This window comes from Natator depressus, chromosome 7 (genome assembly GCF_965152275.1).
Source record: "Natator depressus isolate rNatDep1 chromosome 7, rNatDep2.hap1, whole genome shotgun sequence".
Lineage (NCBI taxonomy): Eukaryota > Metazoa > Chordata > Testudines > Cheloniidae > Natator > Natator depressus.
This window is the reverse complement of record NC_134240.1, coordinates 24,136,723-24,155,493: the sequence shown is the minus strand read 5'-3', so window position 1 is coordinate 24,155,493 and position 18,771 is coordinate 24,136,723. Positions and strand designations below refer to the sequence as shown.

Genomic DNA, 18,771 nt, shown 5'->3' with positions numbered 1-18,771 from the left:
GTTCAAATGCTGCTGGTGGTCCAAATCATTTGAACTTTTATTGATCTGGAAAATGGGCTGAAAAACTTGCAAGAAATGTCTCTCTCATCAGATTTCTTGCTGGATGAACTGTTCTGCAGGAACAGCCTCACTCTTGGGATTTTGGTGCATCCGCTTCAGGACGAAACCAGGATGTGCCATGAAATGACTCTACCTGGTGCTGCTTTGTGACCAGGAATAGCACTGATTTGCCCTGTCTTGAAGAGCTTACAGTCACTGTCTCTGTGTTTGTACACTGCCTAGCACAATGGTTGGTCCTTATCCACTACTGTAATAAATGTAAGATTAATAATGCCTCATATGGCCTGATGGTTCATTCCAATGAAGAGACATTCACTTAAATTGCTGTCCATGTGTACATGGCCATGCAGCATGGAAGGGGTAAACCTGAAAAGGCCTGCATTCTGCCTCTCAAAAATCTGTGCTCCACCAGATTTCAGGCTATCTGCCTTCTGAAAAGACAGCAAGTTTTGGTCCCTGGGTTTTATATATTTATATTTGTCTTCAATGGGACTATCTGGGATAATCTCGTGGCAGTACAGTGGGAAACACAGATGGAGTCACAAGATCACTCCTGGATGGAAGGTGCTGGAGCGAGAGTGTATTCAAAGCCTAGACAGGGAGTGAGCCTCTGCTTTCCAGAGGCTCTTTCAGCCCACTGAAGAAGCCAGGTTGATGCTGAGCTCTGGAGGAAGCAAAGTCCAGGCCAGCCCTGCTGGGTTGGAAAATCTCCAAAACATGGAGCTTTGAAGGGCGTTTGGAGGGTCATTATAGGCGGAGCTTGCGGTGTCCTTTATGGCTCCAATGTCTGTAAACTTGCAAAGGAAACGAAGAATGTTTGCAGAGGTGGTACTGCTCAGGTCTGTTAGTGAGAGAGACAGAGCGTGCTTTAGCCCATCATGAGAGTAAATCCAACACTGGGTGGAACACTCATTCTTCTGTTATTAAAGAGCAGGTAAACGGTGCTGAACTGACAGCCCTGAAAAATGAAGTCTTCTAGGCCATGGAGCAGACACAGTGCAGGCAACAGAAGGGGAAGGTAAGTTTTCCCCATTCTGCCGCCTGCAGATCTCCACCAGTGGGAGCCTCTTCAGGGCAAGAGGGGAGTATAGTTGGCCTGGTTCATTCCGAACTTGACTTCTTGTCAGGAACCTTCACTATGAAAAGTGGGAAAAGCTGAAAACTCAAAAATCAAAATCAAGAAGCAAAGTCCTAGTGAGCCAGGAAGCACGCTCAGGGGTGTGCTGCAGCGGAGGTGTGAGGAGCAACAACAGGAAGCTCAGCCTGGTTGTTCTTTCCTGCTTCAACAAAGCCGTAGACAGCACTGCTGTTCTGTTAACTCTTTCTCATATTCACTAAGCAAAAGCACCAAGCCGAGAGGAATGAACAAAGCTGTTCCCAAGAGGAACCAATAAATTTGTAGATTTTCTAGGTTTTTTTCCCTATTATTATGTATTCATTTATTACACTGTGGAGGAGAGTTGTGACTTCCCAGCTCTGTTCAGGCTGCAACAATGGTGCCAGCTGGGTTGGGAGCATCTGCCCACTAGTAGCTGGACTGACCCCCACATTAACAGGGTACCAGCCTAACACCCTGTTTAGGAATGTTGAGCTCTTCTGTTCAGTCATCCTAGGCTTGGATGCTAAAACACTGTTAACATTTGGGGTAATTACTGCTGATCATTGCCGACAAGTGAGTGGAGTTAGCTACAGCCAGGATACAAGGGGAGCAGGGCATGTCTCTTTGGATCAGAGGAGGAAGCTTAGATTTAGATTTTGTTAGTAGTTTTGATTTACCAATAAAGCCAAATCCCAGGAAGAGGGTGAGTTTGGACACTAAACGCAAGGTCTGTTGAAGCTGGGCTAGGGATTCCGACAAAACAGCTAGTAGATGTAACTATTATAGAGGAAGTCGGAAGCCACCCCTCTGTTAGGTTGTCTAACGCTTTATATTATAAAAGATTCTTGCAGCCTTTTTTAGAGAAGCTCCTGTCACAGTTCAGGGCAACTGCACCTGTATTTCCCCACAGTGGCCCAGCAAGGGCATCCACTCTTAGGCTTCCGGCTTCCCTGACTGTCACCTCTTGAGTGGATGTTTGCGTCTCTCTCTCCCTTTGTGACTGGGGTATCTCCCTGCCTTCCCTGTGTATTTCCCAGCAAAAGACAGACTGCCTATGCAGATCTGCTTGCTTTCTCCTCAGACATTAATAACTGCCAACAGTTAAGCTGCCACACAGCTCTTTCCAGGAATGCTTATTTAGTCTTAAGGTGTAGCCTGATCTATAGATTATGAATAAAAAATCCGTTATCACTTTGAGGGTTGACAGGTTCTTGTCCCAAGCTCAGGCCTAGTATTATTAAAATTATTATATAGTTGTGAACCCCGATGTGCACAGGTGCAACACACACATACTATAGGAACACTTTTATATTTACAGATAAATAATTTATTAATACATTTAGCAAAGTCACACACATACTCTAACTCAGTAAGGTAGATAGAGATAATACAGAAAGTACATCCGAACATTCATACTCACACCATCCCTTGCAGAACAAGTTGAAATGTTAGCCATCATCTTCCTCATCACTGTCACCTTCCTCATCTTCACCAGTGGCCATCATCCTGGGCCCTCCCAAGGGCTACATCTCTTTCCTACTGCCCCCAGGCCGGGATGCCACTTTTATAATATGTTACGCTGACGTTACCATGTCTAATGCATATTCAGTAGTGGTTTCTCCTCTCTTTCTTAGTTGTATTTCCTCCCCTTACCAATGTTAAGGTGTCCTTCTATAGGTTAATGTATTTATGATTTCACCCCATTATCATTTACGTCAATTCGTTGCCATGGCACTCTTGCGGTCGGATGTTCCTTCCAGAAGCTGGTGTTAGTTCATGCTCTGTGGTTGACTGATGTCATTATGGACAAAATTCCTTCCTACACTCTACTTCCAGTTTCCCAAAACTTATGATTTACCTAAGTTTATCTATGCCAAAGTTCGTAGGCCTCAAGTCTCATGCTAACTGCTGAAGCCAATGTCTTGCACGATACAAGCCTGTAGGTTCCTTGCATTACTGCTGAATATAATAAAGCAGAATATAATGTAAAGCAGAGAATAGAATAGAGGCAAGCAAACCCACTGGACTACAAAGGTAAAAGCATTACAGAGAAACATCAAAAACAATATAAGAACCTATATGCATGCTAATAAGCTTACCAGAGATCACCCCAATTCCAACATGGGCTCTGGGAGGTGATTGGTCCTTCAAATCCCACAAAGGGGTCTCTTCTGTGATCACAAGTTCATAACAGCCTTAGCTCAGAACTAACACACTCAGGAAAAGTTTAGTCAATCCTTTGTACAGGTCAGGAGTCTCCGATCTGGAGTCTTCAGGAGCTAGGTGAGTAGACAAGGTTTTTTTCCCCTCCAGGGTGTAGTTTCAAGAGGCTTCCCAACTACTTTACATGTATTGTCCCAAACAGTTCTCTGAAGTTTCTAACATTTCCCCAAGGTTTACATTAGTCAGTCTCCTGGAAAAATTACATTCAATCCTACAACAGCACACAAACACTTGCATTTTTAGTACAGTGGACCCCAATGATATTAAAGTTAATTCAATAATGTTTAACTTAATTCAGTAAGTTTTATCCAAGATATTGCAGGAAATTGCCTTCTGTCAACACCTCCATTGTTTGCCATGGGCCAGATAGGTTCTTTTTTTTTCTCCTACCAAATTCTCTTTCAATCAAATCTGAACGGAAACTTCTGAAAATCACTATTTCCCTTCTGTTGCTTGTGTTGGCAGTAAAATGTTGGCAGCATGCATTCTAATCTAAGGGCTTGTGTACCTGGGGAAATTGAATGGCAGAATTATAGCAGCATAATTACACCACTGTAGTTACACCAGTATAAGTGCCCATATAAATATTGTATTTTGGAATAAAAATGATTTTATTTCACTCTAATTATTTTGCTTTGGAAGTCAGTTTCCTCATGTGGACAAAATCCTAAGACTGAGCCCATGCACTGGCCCAAGCAGCAGCGCACCTGGTACTGGGACCCCTAGGAGCAGATAGCTTCCTTCAAGTAGAGAGAACCAGATCAGGCTCCCCTTGCCTACCAGCATGTGGCCCATCCTCCCCTCTCCCCGGGGCACCACATGGGGAAGGAGCTCCCCTTACACTAGGGGGTGGGGAGAGGGAGAGCAAGCACCAGGCTGGGCTCCCCATGACCACCCTTTCCACCCGGTATAATAGTCTTCTTCTGCTGCCCAGCTAATGTAGCTAGTCCTGTTCAAGTTGTGCTGAAGGTTCAGGGTTCACGCCCTGCTAGTTGATGCAGGCTGGGGAGTTACTACAGTTGCAATAACAGAATTTGTTTTTATCTTTTTAGTTTAAGAAAAACGCCCTAGGAAATTCCATAAAACAAACAAAAACCCTATGTTAAAAGAATGTTATTTAATGAGGCAAGGATCCCGGGGCAGAAATAGTATGCGATCATGGAGCTGAAGACTACCCTTGTACAGAGGGGGGTTGAATTAAGATGCATGAGACACTTAATTCTGACATTTCCTAACTTTGGTGTGTGCTTGACTTTGCAATCTAAATAATGTTCTTTTAACACATTTTTATAGGTAATTATTCTTCATTTTATAGTAGCACCTTGGGCCAACACTGTGGTAGGCATTGTACAAACACTCAGTAAGAGACAATCCCTCCCTTAAAAAGCTTGCATCATAAATAGACAAAATTTGGAGAAAGGAAGTTGTATTCTCCCCATTTTACAGATGGGGAACTGAGGCACACAAAGACTTTCACATATGAGCAGGCTGGGTTGGTGTCATGGGCTGGCTGGTCCTTCAGGCAATCTGGGCTCAGCCTTCCCATGCCTTAGCAGCTATCCAATGGAAGGTGGTCCAGTAAAAGAGATCACCTCATCCACCTTGTCTCTTTAGAAGCTATCCCTCAGCCTCAGTCTTGAGCTGGCAACATAAGGGCTAATTAGTGACCCTATTTTGGTATAAGGGGACTTAATTAGAAAGAATGACCCCCAGTCTGGTGGTGAAGCAGGGAGTGTGCTACTTAAATAGAGCTGGGAACTCAGCAGATAAAGGAAAACTCTGGCTGGAGGAATAAGGAGCCATGCCCTCTGGGAAGAGCTTGAGGAAGTCACGCTGAGTCATCCACTGGAGTAGAGTAAGCTCAAGTGGAAGGGAAGCCCTGAGATAGGGCCTACAAGGAATAAGGAGATCCTCCAGCAGAGTCCCTGGTGAAGGGAAATAGTAGGGGAATCCAGCTGGGGAAGAAGCAAGATAAAAGAAACTCTGCAGGTCCAGAAGAAGGGGCCACGAAGCAAAGAACTTTAGTGGAGTCTGAGAGCAGTAGAAGATCTATTAGTTTGGGCATTTGATTTAGACGTTAAGCTGGATCTTTTGTTACTGTGGAAGGAGAGTGAACTGTTAACCTGATTTGGCTGGAAGGCTGAGCCACAGAAAACCCAGGAAGGGAGTCAGGGGAAGACACCAGCAGGGACTGGCTATCACAGCCAAGGAAGTGGCCACCAGGACAGGGAGGGGTACAAAAGGTGAAGTTCCCTGCAATGCTGCATCCAGGCATGAGGAGGCACCCTAAAACTGAGGACATTTCCTCTTACAGCTTGATATTAATTAGTGAGCAAGAGAACCAAGGCTCCATTGTTCAATACTCTGCTCAGTCAGCCAGTCTTTCTATAACTGCCTTCAAAAGCGGTGTAGACTTGAGGCCTCCAAGCTTTTCTGGATCATAGCTGACAAAATAAACTCTTAAATTGCACATTATGGATTTATTAGTGATTCCCTAGATCTGATTGCCACAATTAAAATGAGCTTAGAATGGAGTACATATTATCCATTAATTACAGCTCCTGGCAGAAATGATTCACCTGTGATTCCTCCATGCCCTACCTCATTAAAATGGCAGCTGTCTGCCCACCCACTTCTGCAGCTTTAGAGAAATCCCAGTAAACAAAGGCCTGATGTGCTCCATCCATGACTCATTCATTAGGTTGTCATTGCCCAGGCAGCTGTCTTTGCTTTTGATTTGAAGAGAAATTAGTCTTTCAGTCATTATTCTTTTTCCAGTGGTTTTTGTTATAATTATTATTTCATGACTCTGCCAGGGTTGAGAATAGACTTGAGTGCATTTCTACCACACTCCATTCTAAACTGCCTCTTTACAGCACATTAGAGAGACAAGGTAGGTGAGGTAGTATCTTTTTAGTGACCCAACTTCTATTGGTGAAAGACAAGCTTTCGAGCTACACAGAGCTCTTCTTGACAGCATGGCACTGTCAATCTGTCCTGGTGACTAAAACATGTGCTGTGCTCCTTTTGTGTAGTGAATCAAACACAGCCCAATTAACCCTCTCATATCTAAGAAGAATTTGTTTGGAAAACAACACAATGTGCATCAATCCAAGCCCCAGAGAGCAAATCACCATGAATGTTGTGCTCGCCACACCCTGTAGCTAGAATAAGGGTTTTTGGGAGACAGGGAGGATCACATGATTAGGAAAGCACCATAACGACATTGATTTGGTGAGCAGGTCCATGTATTTTATTAAGGCTGCCATCTTGTGTTGCAGAATCTCAGATTTCATTTTAAAAAAGGCTTTAAACCTAAGGTCTGGTCTACACTTAAAGGTTAGGTTGGCAGGGCCAGTGCTTAATTTGTAATGAAAGAGCAATTAGGTGCCAGAGCTCAAGCAATATTTTTATTTTCATAACTGATGCGGCAAGCCCAGAGGTGCCGGGACTATGAACTGCCAAGCAAGCCCAGAGGTGCCGGGGTTCAGCCCTGGCACAAATTAAGCACTGGACATAGCTACAGTGTTTCAGGGTAAATTCACAGCTCTGAGCACCATAACCTAATCCCTGCGGTCCATCAACCTAGCTACTGTTGCTTGGGGAGGTGGAGCTCCTACAATGATGGAAGAGGTTTTACAACAGCATAGCTATTTGCCCTGACTGTGGCAAAAATAACCTTCAGATAGTGAACTGAATCTATCCTCATCTGATAGGTCTTTACTGCTGTATATAAAGGGAGTGGGTCGTAATGCCTTGATTATATGTGCTATAAGACCCCCCATTAGCATGATGCTGCCTTTTGTTGACAGTCTCAGCAGAGAAGCCAAACACTGAATGTGCATGAACTTCCTGTTAGAGGATTTTCCCTTTGGATCATAGATGAGGCACAGTGGGGAAACAAGAAGCTTGCCCTGCTGCTCCGCATGCTGTATCAGTTCTGTGGGTGAACTGAAGAGTCTTTCGTTTCCACAACTGTCAATCTGGCACTTTTCACCAGCTCTCAAAGAAAAGGTAGGTGTTTGCAGAAGCAAAATATGGTTTGTTTTGTGAGTGTGCCACTCCGAGAAGCAGACACTTTTGAGATTGTCTGGATCAATAAAATGCCTCAGTGCTAATGCTGTGTACAAGGTGCATCTCCCTTGTTTGGGCAAGAAAATCATTTTCCTGGAGCTCTCGCCTTCGTTCAGAGCTAAATGTCTTGTATACAATGACAAGAAAGAGCCCAGGGTGAGTGTTCAAAATAAGAATTATGGGGTCACCTGGAGTGCCAAGCTACCAAAGGATCGATCCAGTGGGGTCACATGCAGGGCCAAGTAACTAAGGCACTGATACTGGATCCATGTCTCAAAATGTAACCAAGTCATTAGCTAATGACAGAGCTGAGAGGTGCAAGGGGACTTGGAGAAGGAGGCAGCTGTTTAGAAAAGGAACATGAGAGCAACAGAGCAATGAAGGGAAGTGTGGGGACTGAGAGGTGAGACACAATATTGCACCTGCCAAATGAGGCCTGGTGTCAACATCTTAGTACAGTCATGAACTGTATCAGGGAAACTGATCATAGGAAAACTAGATGGATTATGGCATCTGAGGGACCTCTATCCCTGGACTCTGCTCACAAGCATCTACATAAGAAGGGCAGAGAGAAGTGCAATCAGGAACAAGGTGTGAGGAAACCTAATACTGCCATTAATAATATGATAATATACTCACCCCCTGGAAGTATAACAATCATCACACATAGGCAATGGGCTCAAAGGGCTGCACTTCTGCATCAATCACCCAGTGACAAGTAAACACAAATCAGTCATGCACTTTGGGGCAATTCCATGATTTCTAGCGCACCCATGCCCACGTGAACAGTAACTAAAATAGGTTTCAGAGTAACAGCCGTGTTAGTCTGTATTTGCAAAAAGAAAAGGAGTACTTGTGGCACCTTAGAGACTAACCAATTTATTTGAGCATACGCTGTCGTGAGCTACAGCATCCGATAAAGTGAGCTGTAGCTCATGAAAGCTTATGCTCAAATAAATTGGTTAGTCTCTAAGATGCCACAAGTACTCCTTTTCTTTTAGTAACTAAAATATGCACAATTTACTAAAAAAAATGTTGGCCACAATGAGAAACTGCCAATCTAACAAGCTATGGTCATACTCCACAGCCACCCATCCCAGGCAAAGTCCTGAGAGAACAGAATTTAGAATAGAATCTTAAAACGTCCAACAAAAGTCACCAGTCTTAGGAAAGCAAATTCCAGAGCCAAGGGCTTCTACTGAAGATAATCTGCAAGTTTCCAAACAGACAACTCTGGAGACTCTTAACAGAAGCCCTTGAGCTAATCTCACTATTGCTGCAACATTAAAAAAAAAAAAAAAGGAGGGGGGATGTATTTGAGGTTAAAAGAACCCAAGGCCTATAATTATTATTTATATCGTGCTGCATGTGTGTATGATGCTTTTAAAACAGATACAGCTGAAAGATCCCTCGCCTGTAGACCTCATTTGTGAAGTGACACTGCATATTTCCAAATAGATAGCCACTAAGGAACATTTGCTCTTTGTTGTATGCTTGAGATAGGAATTCACAGGTCAAATGTGGGAGGTGAGATGCGTGCCATTCCATAGCATGCTCTGGCTGGTCACAGCAGTGCCACAGCATCTGATACCTAGGGATGCTATAAAAGGTCTAAGCATTGCTTTTGGTACAGATTTCTTTACTGGGTGCTGTGTGAGACAAACTCGCAGTGGTTTTTACCACTTTTAGCATCCTGACCTTTTATGTATTTAAAATTAGCATAAAATGCTAGTAATTTATACCTATGTGGACATGTCTGATCCCATGACTACATTAGGGCTAACAATTAAAAAAAAATCCCAATTAATCATGAGAGTAAAAAAATAGTTGTGATTCATCACAGTTTTAATCACACTATTAAACAATAAAATACTCATTTAAATTTATTAAAACTATTTTTGGATTTTTTCTGCATTTTCAAATATATTGATTTCAATTACAGCACAGAATACAAAACTGGTATTCTATTATTGGTTAATAGTTTGAATAAAACTAGCTAGATTTTAAAAATAGTCACAATTAATCCATCTGTTTTGCATTAATTGCATGCATTAACTGCGATTAATTGACAGCCCTAAACTAAATAGATGGCAGAGCGAGTCTGTTGCTTAGTAAACTGAACTGCAATAATCTTATTATTTTTATTTGGTTTTTATATTCTTTCCAGGATGGCAGCTCTATTGTCATAGGTCCATTAATGGGGTTGCAGTTGGGCCCCCATCGTTGTGACTTCAAAAAGCATTAGGCCTAGGGCATGTTTTACAATAGGGTGATCACTCAGGTTGAGTCACAGTAAGGATCTGAGGAGGGAGAACAGGAATGAATGTTCCCTAAAGGTTTAGGAGGAATGAGATGGGATTTTACCAACATAACAGGAGCAAAAGTGGGACTAGAAAGTAAGATCATCTTTACGTGTTCTGTATGACCCTGTTCCAGCTTTTGCTTCAGCTGGCTGCAGACGGGCTCTCAGAGGGGCGGTGGAGACAGGAACACTTGCACCTGCTGGACCACTAAGGGGATTGTAGCACAAAGGCCCAGGGCCCTGTGAGCGTTGTGACAGCGCAGGCTGGAGTGCTGGGTACTGCACCTCACCGTTATGTACAACGTGGGAGCTAGAAGGGGAGCAAGCGAGTGGAAACCAAAGGGGGGCTGGCTGGCCACATCCATTGCCCGCTGGGGCACGCTGCGGCGGCATCCCCCTGCTAGCCCGCTCAAAGCCCAGCTTCCCCCAGCTCTTCCCCCTCCCCTTGGCTCAGTCAGGTGGCACGCGCTGCCTGGCCGCCAGCTCCGGCGGCCCTAGCAACAATGCCTCTCGCGGGCACCCAATCAGCGGGCAGCTGCCTCCGCCGAGCCAATGGGAAGGCGGGGGGCGGAGGGGGGGCCAGGCAGCCGGGGGCTGCCCTCCTCGGCGCCGCCATTTTGGCTTCAGAGAAACAAAAGAGGCGAAGCGGCTGGCCGCGGGGATCTGATACCCAGGTAACCTGCTTCTCCCGTCTCCTTCGGGCCCCACCGATCCTTTCTACCCCCTTTCCGGCAGCTCCCCTCGGTTCCTGTGGTCCTGAGTCTCCCCCCCCCGGTTCCTGGGCCCAGCCCCTCCCAGTCGCTACAGCGGATCGGGAGGCCGCGCCCGACCCGCCCGCACCCGGAGGCGCTGACGAACCGCTCGGTAGCCTGCGTAAGCGGGGCCGGCCTGTCGAGGTTACGTTCCTCCCATGGGGACCCGGCTCCGAGCCGGGCCAGCTGAGCTAACTGGATCCCTGTCCCCGCTCCCCATCTCCCGGTCGGGCTGGTCTGGGCTTTTGGGGTCCGGGTCCGCAGAGCCCTGCGTCACTGCTGGGGGCCGTCCAGGTCCTGCCTCCCCGTGGGACGCGGAAATCCCCAGCAGGCTTTGTAGCCCGCTGCCCTTGCTGCCTAGTTCCTCCCCGCTCCGCTCCTGACTTCCCCTCGTGCGGCCGGCGTTGGTGCCGTGCCAGGCATACACAGAAGCATGGGGCTGCCCCGTCGTTGTGTTTGGCTGATGCACACACAGGGGTCCCACTTCCACGTCCCTCAAAGAGGTGCTCGTGTGCCTCTGTTTCTTTGCGTGCGGACTGGCTTCATGTTGCACCGGGTTCCACTCAGTTACTGCATTTTTCTCTGTAGGGGCTCGGGAGGAATTTATAACTGTGGGGTGGTGGGAGCACTTTTAGCACCCGAGCATCATGTTCCTTAAGGAACTCTTCTCTCCCTTTCCTTCTTCCCCAAACAAGTGTTCAGAAATTTGGTGCTAGTTTCTGGATGTCCTCAAATAGTGAGGTAGCCAGAACTTCTGAGGCAACAAAACCAGTTTTACAAAGGGTAGTTTTATAGTAAGAGTAAAAATGGATAGTTTTCCATTCAGTGTTCTTTACCAATTTTGAAACCGTGTTGCTTACCTGCTTAGATAGTGGGGGGAGAAGGGCTGGGGTTTTTTTTTGGTTCAGTATAGTGGATACAAATTAAATTTAGTATTTTCTCCAAAATCACTGAAAAATTACAGAAATGGAAATAAGGTAATTACATTTCTTGTATAAGGAAACACTTCTTGATTCAATAAATGTTTGTTAATCATAGTTCCAAAGTACTACATTGCATGCAGTAGAAACCCTGTTCTGCAAATGTTTTGTAAAATCAAGGGCTAATAAAATTGAGTGTGCATGTGATAATGTTCTCAGGCACAGGGACAAAAAGGCATTTTGGATTATGTGAGGTTTTGTAAAATGTGGTTTCTGTTGTATTAACATTGCTGCCAAAATAAACTCCTGTTGTAGTTGTCCCACACCATCCTGTTTTGGGCCTTACATTCTTTAGAAAGAAATAACCTGTTAGCTAACACATGTTAAAGTACACCTTTCTTTTCTAGTGTAGTCATACACTGAATCACCATATAGTGATGGGCTTTCTTCTTTTTCTTTGATACAGCAACCAAATATATTCCACGGTTATTTCAAAACCAGTATTTTAATAAATGAATCTTTTGTTCTTATCCTTTAAATAGTCCAGAAAAGCTTTGAGGAGAACTTCTCTAAAGAGGCAGGAGGGTTTTTTTGGTGCCTTTTTCTTATGACAAACATTGAACATAAGAGGTAGTGTTTGGCTCTGGAAATTAAAACTAACGTGGGCATAAGATATTTTTTAGTTTAGAAAGCTTCAGACACCGTTTGATTTTGAAACTTGATTGATCTTATTCAGCAATTATGTAGCTATAAACCCACTGGAGAGCTGCTGCTAGGAATATGTGGGAGTTGTGTGCTGAATTTGAAGCTTAAAAAGAGGATCTTTGAACTGAGTCCACTCTTATATACATATGAAATGTATGGGCATTTTTGTTTCATATCATTTAGTTCTCACCCCCTTTACAAAGTTATTTAAATTGAATATGTTGCCGCTTTAAAGTCAAACATATATATGTTTCTTCTGTGTATCTTGCTTTGTTATATTTTGGAAGTATTAAAGCTTGGAAACTGGTTAGGAATACATATTATAGGTAACACAATTTCCTCCCACACCAGTGGAGAGGAGAATTTCAAATTCATAAGGTACCCATGTGCTAGAGGTTTTGAAAGCCCATTTTGTCTTATGGGTGTAATTCATAAAGTCAGAAAGTTTGTGGACTTAAAAATTGGATGTAGCAGTCCGTGAATTCCAGTGATGATTAAACCTGGTGAAAATCTAAACAAAAGGAGCTCTCAGCCATGCCTGTAGCTGTTCCATCACTTCACACTGACTCAACAGATATTCTGAGCTTCAGCGTGACTCTCAGAATGACAGTCCTAGAATCTTATTAGGTAGATGGAGATCCTTGAGCAGGGTTGAGTAGCACCACTCTAAAAAGAATTCCAGCAGCTGGGGTGAGACGTGAGCTTCCCACTAGGGCCCCTATGCCTAGACCTTGCTGTTGTACCTCCTTATTTTTGTATCTTCCTCTGCCCAGTAAATGTAACTTAAAAAAAGAAGCAAAAGCGTTTGTCTGAGATTGCCTTGGTATATTGGCTGAAGGGGCATGGGCAGCAAATGTCAGAAATGTTATTGTTCTGTGAATACACGGAAGGAAAATGTGTAGTCATTTTAGACAAAAAAACTAATTTAACTAGGACATAGGAGCCCCAAAGGGATTTCATATCTAGAAGGACAAGTTAAATAATAGTATTGGCTGTTTTTTACAGGTTTTTAAAATATTTTTTACACCATTATATTTAGGAACAAAAATATGTATAGAGAACATTAGTGACTAGGATAAGTAAGACAAGGCTTGTACAGAAAGAAGTGAGTTGCAGAAATTTATTGGAAATGAATATTAAACACCCAAATAACTTTTAAGTTATGATGGTGATTTCATATAGGCAAGTAGACCATTCATTTATTTAAACAGGCCAATTTTCTGTAAGGCCACATCTATGTTAAGAGTTGTATTACAATAGCATCTAGAGGATCCAGCCAAGACTGGGGTCCAAATTGTGATAGCTCTTACATGTAACATAGGATGTCCACCCTGTCTTGAAGAGTTAAATACAAGTGGTGGGAGCGGAAGTGGAGGCACAGAAAGGTGAAGTGGTTTGCCCAGTGTCACAGACGGGTAGTGGCAGAGCTCGGAATGGTATCCTGAATCACCATCTTATGGTCTGTCTGTCTGCTAGAACACACTACCTCCATTTTGTTGCCACTGGTTCACCTGCACTTGTGGTAGCAGCAGTGGGAGTATTAATGGCCCCAGTGCTTTCCCACAAGCATTTTAACCACTGTTTCATCTAACCCTGGTAAGAACAGGTCTAGAATACACAGTGTCCAAAATCATGGCATCTTAGTTTAGCTTATAACAGTGAAATGGACTTGGTAGCTATCATGGGAAATTTTAGGAAAAACATCTTGGTGTACACAAGGTCTGAAGATACAGTTTTTCTTTCATTTAGTTGTAGTCCATTGTAATTTGTTGCAATCTTTAACATTAAGCCAAGATATAAATTAAATATTTTCAGGAGATTGTGAGAATTGATAGTGAAGTGCATCATCTGCATTTGATTTTTATTGCTTTCTCTCACGTATAACTTGTTGTGTAGCTAAGAATATGCTCACAAAATTCAACTATCTGATCAAAAGGTTAGAATATAGCAATATTTAAATGGTAATTCTTTCTTTGTTGCAATGCTGTTAAAAGTGCTGCCTTGGTAATTCTACTATTTTCTTTAATTCTGAGTTAGGAATACAGTTTAGGAGATTGACGTTATACTACCTGTTGTTCTGTTCATAATGTTAGGGTAGGAGCAAAACAGTCTTGTGCTTCAGAGCCAAGGTGATTTGAGACTAATGACTATTGTGTTCCTGTTGATTATTGTGGCTAGAGTTTATCAGTATTTTTCCATTACATTTGATGAGTTTGCGCTAAATCAATTTTAAACAAACTGGCCCTTTCCAGGTTAGGCTGTGTGATTTGTCGTTCATGTGCAGAGGAACAATGGAATAAAAATCCCACTAATTTAGTTCATTCACTTGTCTGTTGTTTCATTTGCTGATGGTTAGTTTGTCTCTATTGGCAAGAGGGTGTGATTGGTATCTAGGCAACCCAAGTCCTGCTAAGCATCTCTGCAACCTGCTTGAAGAGATTAAAATTTTCCATTGCAGGGGAAGAGGATTTTTCCTTTGTACTGGAATTCCTTCATCTGGCTTGCTGTTTTCTGTTCAAGGTTAATGTATTTTTGTAACTATGCAGGAACCATCTGTAAAATACACGATATAACCGCTTAATTACAATAATTTTTCTGTTAATAGTTTTAAGGTATGATGAGATGTATATTACAGATTTAGCTAGAAACATCTCATCAGAATTTTTTGTCAGGGGATTTTTGTTAATAGAGGAAAAACACTTCATTTTTCTTTGTTTAAAAATTGGTCCCTCTGTCCTATTCTGTTACAAAAATACAATTACCAAGAGACAGCACGATATGTTTAACACCAGTGGACATCTATTGTAATGTGCTATGGGAGCTAGGTACCACTTTTGTTTGCCAGACAGTGATTTAAAATTCACTACACATCTTGAAAGCGGAAGAAAACAAGGTTTGCTAAAATTAAAACCCTTTTAAATGTCTGTAGTCAGGTGCTAGCTACGTGTCTCTGGAGGCATTGAGTTGACGGCTTAATCACTTAAGTTTTTTTTAACTTCCTGTTTCGTGCAGCAATGGGTTTTTATGTCATGAGTATGTCTGGTTGTGTTAGAAAGATTGGAGTGGATCTAATGTGATAACACTAATCGTCAGAATGGATGTGGGCAGTACTCTTGCTTTGTAAATAGATGTAGATGGATTATTATCCTAGATGTTTACTACATTTATCTTTATTTAATAACTTAAAAGACCTTAAGAACTTCTAGTTTAAGAAGCATCAAAACTGCACAAGCTAGTAAAGCATGTTTGTTCATATTGTTTAATTTTTTATTTTAAAAATGCTATTCAAATCAGTAATGGCCTTCAGAGCCAGGGTTATCTGAATAGAGGAAAGTTCATCCTTTCACAGAAATAAAGTAGGTTTCAGAGTGGTAGCCGTGTTAGTCTGTGTCAGCAAAAACAACGAGGAGTCCTTGTGGCACCTTAGGGACAAATTTATTTGGGCATAAGCTTTTGTGGGCTAAAACCCACTTCATCAGATGCATGGAGTAGAAAATACAGTAGAGAGGTGTATCTGCTGTATTTTCCACTCCATGCATCTGATGAAATGGGTTTTAGCCCACAAAAGCTTATGCTCAAAGAAATAAAACAGTTGTCATTTTGTGCTAGTCTGCATTTCAAGCTGGAAAGTTCAGGTCTGTTCAGTAGATTGACACTGATTTTTCTTCCAGTCTCAATTTCTTCATGGTCAGGATATAACACACAAAAGAGTCATTTTGGTTAAAGAGAAAATACCAGGCAGTTTAAATTTTTTATACGACAGCAACACAAGATTTGCTGCTTGTAGTCTGGTAGATGGAAGAAGCAGATACATTATAATAGTGGTTACAGAGATTTGTAGGTAGATTTTTAGCTAATATGGAGCATCTCAGTCTCTCCTCTGGCCTCCTTGCCTGTCATCCACTCTGTCCAAAATTCTGCTTCTTCTCATGCTGCTTATTGGTTTCCTGATTTGCCACTTCAAATACAAGTTCCTTTGCCTCATCTTCAGGGCCTTACATCATCTTCCCTCTCTGCTCTAACTTCCTCCTAGCTAACTTCCCACTTCCTGCCCTCATCCCAATTCTTTTAGGTTACGTCTGGTCTATACTTAAAATTTAGCTCAACATACCTGTGCGTGTAAAAGGTCCACCCCCAAGAGTGCTGTAGCTATGTTGACCTAATTCCTTGTGTAAATGCAATTAAATCAAAGGAAGAATGCTTCCGTTGACCTCACTATCATCACTTGGGGAGGTGGAGTTCCTACAGCATTGGAAAAACTGCTTCCATGATTGTAGGGGTGCATCTACACTATGGGTCATGACCTGTGGTGTAGATATAGACTATATAGTCAGTTTTACTTGTCTTCATCTCCTTTGTATGCTCTCTGCTTTGAGCATTTCTATTGTGATGACTCCATAATGAATGGTCTCTCTTGCGAGATATCTTCTCTCTTTTAAATCCTTCCTCTTTAAACAGCCCATTCTCGTCATTAATAATCCTAGCATACGCCCTCTCCTGATCTTGTGTTTAGACTATACATTTGTCAGCGAACATTTTTTGTCAAGTGCTGTGTATGCTGATTAAATGGGTTTTAAGAACTTTTTAAAAATTGAGCTATTAGGACTTTTCTTCTTCCTTAGAGCAATGTCTCCTATTGCAATCTCTTTTATACAGCCCTCAGTCTCATTCTGTGGCTCACATGACTGAGAACCAGCCTATATAGCGCATATAATGATTAAAAGCAGACTTTTAAAAAATAAGCTTCCTCCACCACCACCACATTTACATTGCTAAAAATATCCCAGGATATTTAGCTTTATTAAGCCTTCTACCAACTAGAATTTGTCATTTTTCCTATGTTCAATTTTCGTCTGTTTTCATTATACATAGAGGGACTTGACCAGAATACTTAAGTAGCTATGCAGTAGTATGATGCAGAAAGCTTTTACAGCATCTGAGGTTTGTCAGGAAGTGTGGGTGAATCTTTGTTTCATGCTCGTTGAAAAAAAGGACTTTCTTTTAGCAATTGCTCCTGTTTTGTGTTTGGATCAGTTCCAAATGTACAGTAAATCATCTATGCTCTATTTGAGATATTTAGACGGTATTGTGGTCACAGACTTTCATTATGACATCAATCAGATTAACACAACTCCTGGGTACAAAGGTGAGAAATACTATTGCTGACAAACTGCTTACCTGCTTGTTTTATGTTTTCTGAGGCCGTGTCTATATGAGAAAGTTGCATCAGTTTAACGTAAGTTGTGATTTTAAACTGATTTAGTTGAATTGGTGCCAAAGGCTATATTCCTATTTTGGTTTAAACCAGGCTTAGGTTGGTTTAGTTTAAGCTAAATTGAAATAAGGTACTCTTAAACCTAAACAAGTGTGTCTGTGCAGGGATTTACACTCGTTTAACATCGCACCTTGAGGGTATGTCTTCACTACCAAAGTTGAAGCGTTGCTGTGGCAGCGCTTTAACATGGCTGTGTAGTCTCAGCACCAGTGCTGGGAGAGAGCTCTCCCACTGCTGTAAAAAACCCACCCCCACGAGGGTGCACTGTCTACGCTGCCACTTGAAAGTTTCAGCACTGTAATCGCTCAGGGTGTGTTTTTTCACACCCTTGAGCGAGAAAGTTTCAGCGCTGTAAAGTGGCAGTGTAGACTAAGCCTAAGTTTACACTGGTGCACTTTTCTTGTGTAGACATGGTCTAGGACTCAAACCTGTGAAGAAAGCAAAGTAATCAAACTAAGGGTAACCTATATTGTCTGATGCTACTAGCATTAGTAGATACTATTGTTGCTTTATTTAAAAAGTGGGGAGCTTTTTAAACAAGTAGTTCCTGTTGTCTGATTCCTTGTTAAAGGTAACTTGCAAAGGATGTTTAAAAAACTGAGTATATGCCTGTCTTTGTGTTGTGCTTTACAAAAAAATGCTCCCCCTCCTATTTTTTACCTCAGTTCCCCCACTTTGAATCTTTTTGTGATGATTATCATTTCACTAGATCTTCAGTCAGTCATAGTCTTCAAGGGTAGGAAAGGCCTGAATTTCTAAAGTGTAAAACAAACAGGAAGAAACCAGCAAACTTGGAAAAATAAAGACATGAAATAAATAAAAAACAAACGAACCCTTTCAGGCCTTTATTACACATCATAAAGAACCCAAAAAAGGCACTGGCCCAGTTTTTCACCTTGAAGCTGTTAGGAGATTTGATTGAAGAAAGTTGCATTTTCCAAGATTTATGTTTATCCTAGAGTAAGTGATAGTTGGTACTTGGAACCCTGTTTTGAGAAAGCTAGTGATGTAAATTTAAGGTCACTTGTATTGGGTTTGTATTGTTTTATGTCTGCATTGCTTTTTTGTTTTAGCCAGATAGTTACACATACTATTATCTCTTTCTCCTCCTGACATAGGCATTGGACTCAATATGTCTTGTAATCAAAACCATTTGAAAGCATTAAAAAGGTAATTCAAATGTTGAAAATCTCTTGGGTTGTGCAGATCTGTGCAGAGTTAGACGTGTTCATTTTGAGTGAAAAGGTTGGAGAACCCCTGATTTGGCATTTCACTACTACTTTGAGAAACCTGCTGATTGGTATGGTTTTGGATTGATTAATGTTTATGTATTCGAATATCAGTTCAGCGTAAACATGACT

The 18,771-nt window shown here is 42.2% G+C and overlaps 1 protein-coding gene across 1 annotated transcript in view; it reads left to right on the top strand.

The window, feature by feature from the left end:
* The first annotated feature begins 10,312 nt into the window (after positions 1–10,312).
* Positions 10,313–18,771, top strand: part of IP6K2 (inositol hexakisphosphate kinase 2) — a 33,432-nt gene continuing 24,973 nt past the window's right edge. Inside the window, exon 1 of the mRNA XM_074957683.1 lies at positions 10,313–10,432. The gene's annotated coding sequence lies outside the window, so the exon portion shown is untranslated. The remainder of the gene's footprint in view (positions 10,433–18,771) is intronic.